The sequence below is a fragment of the Meleagris gallopavo genome, chromosome 2 (genome assembly GCF_000146605.3).
Source record: "Meleagris gallopavo isolate NT-WF06-2002-E0010 breed Aviagen turkey brand Nicholas breeding stock chromosome 2, Turkey_5.1, whole genome shotgun sequence".
Taxonomy (NCBI): Eukaryota; Metazoa; Chordata; class Aves; order Galliformes; family Phasianidae; genus Meleagris; species Meleagris gallopavo.
The window spans coordinates 53,179,231-53,183,046 of record NC_015012.2 but is presented as its reverse complement, the minus strand read 5'-3'; the positions used below and the strand labels follow the sequence as shown (position 1 = coordinate 53,183,046).

Sequence of the window (3,816 nt, the reverse complement as noted above, 5' to 3'; positions counted from 1 at the left end):
TTTTTTTTTAATTCTGAGCTCTACTCCTTTTTGTTGTTTGGAAAAAGAAGGACTGAACACAGCTGGTCTTGACACGAGCAATAGTCAGTGAAGATATAAAAAAGCCCTATCTCATCCAACTAGCAGATGAACCTTAATTACCTCACAGCAATGTGATTACCTGTGAGATGTCCCCAGATCTGGGGACAAAGAGGACCTGCTGTATCACAGAATACTTTTTCTAATTTGCTTGAGCCCACCTGTGCTTTTTTTCCACCACGTGACATCATTCGGTTTGTCTGCAGTGAAGAGTTTATCCAAAAGGGGCTCTTTATCACGAGCTTGCTGCCTTTTGCCAGTCACTGCTACATCAGTCCAAGATTTAAAATATTGCTTCTATAGACAATGAAGTAGAAGAGTTAAATAGAAAGGATACTGTTTTAAAGTTACCATAACAAATGAAAGAGGAAATGGGACTGGAATCTGACATTCAAAAGAACAAAAAACACACAAAAAAACTAAGCCTTGATCACAGTGCAATGAGGCAGAAAACCTGCTAATATTTGCAGTTTTGGTTTGCGAATCTTCTGTTTCCAAGCTTTGTTTCCCAGCATAAGCCTGCAGCATTCATCCCTTTTTCCCCTCACAGTCTGAGCATACTTGTGAGCAGTACAACTGCCTGGCTGTCCCCCTTTCAAAACTAAATGTATCACTTCACTACACTTCTTTTTGCTCTTATCAAGGCATATTGCAGACTTCAGGCTGAATAAATTTATTTGCTCATTTCATTTCCAGATAGCAGGAGTTTTCCCCATAGCATTGCTTTAGTCGTTGAATTGGTTGCATGTTGCTGTGCATGCCAGTCAAGGCCTTGTTACCAACACTGCCCTATGTTGGTGCTCCAGCTGCAACACTGATCAAAATCAAGGCTTTCCCTCATCCTAGTGTCTCTGAATTTCCAATCTGTCGAGCTGCTTTATCCAGCATTAGAAGCCCACCCTTGGCCTCACCTTCCAGGCCACCTCTCCCAGTGCTGACCCTGTGCCTGCAGTCCCCAGCGATCCCTGCTGAACAGCAGCTCTGACCCAGCTGGCAGCAACCGTTTGGGGCTCTTTTCAGTCTGCAGCTGCTCAGAAGCACCCTTGTACAAAAGCAGCTGTAATGGCAGGCTTCTCCTCAAGGTCGGATGATTTATAGGATTGAACTCTCCAGACTCTCAGTCACGTGATCTGGGAGAGGATGATGAACAGGCAGAGAGGAACTTCAGCTGAAGAGCTGTTCTCCGGGATCCAGAGCTGTTCCTATGCGTGATAGGAAGATGTGCTTCCTTCATGCAGAGGCCTGCTCCCTTAGCTTCCCTGGCAGCAGGCCTCCTTCAGGTATCTTCATGAACCAGCAGATTTAGTTTCAAAAATAACTGACCTTGCATATTTGCTGTCTTTACGAGTTGGCTTCTGGAACGTGAATACCAACAGGCAGTTCAGGGTAACCTAAGAGCATCTATTATTTTCCCTCCCTTCTTAGCACAAGCTAGGTTTTGCAATATCAGAGTAAGCTGATTGTTCTGTTCACTGGGAAAGCTGAACTAGCAGATTCTGCTGTGGGCTTTCAGTGAGCCATGCAAGTGAGGAGGGGAGATGCGGTTGTGTTTTAAAGCAGCAGTAGATTAATGGCTGTGCGATGACACTTTGTGCTGGCATGGAGACAGCCTGAGCCAGCACAGTGCCGGGGCCTGGCAGCATTCTACTGCTGCTGCACTTTGCTCCCTAAGGCTTGCTCTCAGCTGGCTGTGGCAGCAGTGCAATGGGAAGTGCCCTGATGTATTGAGGGCTGAAGGTCATCTAAAAATAAAAGTAAAAAGTGGTGTGTCTTTTCTGCACGTTGATGCCAGCTTTGTGTTCCTGTACCACAATTTGGACACTCAATACAAATCTTCCATAGAAAGTTTCTTCCACTAATAAATGATGCTGTGTGCTCATATGCTAGGTGGTTTCCTGTTCAGCTAACTGCAATCTACCTACCAGAAACTCCTCTAGATAATATTAATTAATAAATCCTTATTCCTTATTTTCCTCTATTGCTATTTGTATTTGGGAAGCCGTACTGCTTATTTTTCATCACTTCCTTTCTTTCACCAGGCAGATGGCTGTTCTTTGCAGTTGTACAAAACTAATTCTTCTCAAAGGAGAGCTATCTTTGAGTCCTTCAAATGTAGAAATTCAGATTTTTTTATAAATTGATTTTGTACATACTGGCTCTGAATTTCATCAGATATCCACTTTGTTTTGGGGATTCTGATATTGGGAGCTTCTATTTCACCACATACATCAGCTCCCCATTTACCCACCGCCTCATTCGTTGAAGAAAACATTCCTTGCCTTTTTATGCCAGTCCTTGATTGCTCGATTGCCCTTCTCTGTACTGCTCCCAGCTTTCTAAGGTGCTGCCTAGAACAATGCAAGTGTAGTGAATAGGCAGATAAAGACATCCCTGAGTTATCTGGAGTTATAACAGTCACTGCTTACTCACCATTGTATTCCTCATGAATTTCATTTTCTTGTATCTTAAATTCAGCTTCTCTATCTCTGGCTACTTGGGCCAGTTCTTGTTTGGCTGAAGTCTGAGTCAGGGCAAAATCTTAGCAGGAAAGAAGGAACCAGATTTCCTGTAGTGCAGTAGAGAGGAAATAAGTAAAATTTGTGTAGCTCGTAATATGTAGCTTGAGAGAACTTAAATGGGTATTTGTTCTACTGTTCTGATAGGGCAATTAAATTGGTGTATATAAACATGCAGTACCTCCTTGGACTGGGTGGAGACCCTGGATTCAGCTCATGAAAGACTTCAGACTTACAGTCCAACTGATACAGACAACAAGAAGGAAGCATGGAAATGATTTCGGGTTTCTCAGGACTAAGGCTGACATGGGACTGTGTAAGTCCTATGTCTGGAACACAGTTTTGGATACCTGCATTGAAGGTTGAATGATCTGCAGTCATTCTGAACATGCAGTGTGAGGCCCAAATCACTCAGATGTGACTGCGGTTATGTAGTTCCTGGCTTTAGGATTTGGACAATGGAACCCTGGGTTTTTAAATGAAAGCACTGGGTTTTTTTTGTTTGGTTTTTCTTTTTTTTGAATGAATGACATCTTAATTTCTGTTACATCTGCTTTCTGTGAAATGTGCATACTCAGATTCTCTAATTTAAAAAAAAAGTCAGCATCTTATAACTTACTGAAGAGGAAACATTCTCTTCTGAGGAAAATTCCTATCCTCTAGTCTTCAATTATTCAGAGGTTTTGCAAATATCTAGTTCATAGGAATTTTGGAAATTATTCTCTCTGTTCTGTTTGAAGGTCTGGAATTTCACTGTTTTTTTCCTGCTTTCACCTCCTTCCTATTTTGAAATATCAAATTGCTATATTCCATTCGGACTTTTGCTTCCATTAGCAGAGAGAACAGGTGTGCTACAAAATGTCATAAGCTAAAAAGAATAGAAAAAAAAATCATCAAAAGAACTGGTTGCTATGCTTCCATGCTAATTCCAAATTGCTGTTTGAATTGCTTAACAAATTGAATGTTTGTTTATATTCTATATCCATAGAATACAGTTCCATAGATAACAGTATACTTGCCAAAGCCTATCAAAAAGGTTAGAAAATTATTTTGTAAAATGTTCTCCTTTGCAGTAATTTCCAATGAATACTTTTGTAAAAAGACAGGAACACATTTGTGTTAAATCACAAAGGAATGCTAATAATCACCACATTTTGATTTCAAAGCTTGGATAAACTAACACATGAAATTCCTTAAAATAGCCTTTCAGTCTTCTTTTTTT

At 40.9% G+C, this 3,816-nt stretch overlaps 1 long non-coding RNA gene across 1 annotated transcript; it reads right to left on the bottom strand.

The window, feature by feature from the left end:
• Positions 1 to 3,127, bottom strand: LOC116216338. The gene is made up of 2 exons (XR_004158912.1): positions 2,509 to 3,127; positions 1 to 2,426 (listed from the first exon to the last, which is right to left on the bottom strand). It is a non-coding gene; the product is annotated as an uncharacterized LOC116216338 (long non-coding RNA).
• Between the last annotated feature and the right edge of the window lie 689 nt (positions 3,128 to 3,816).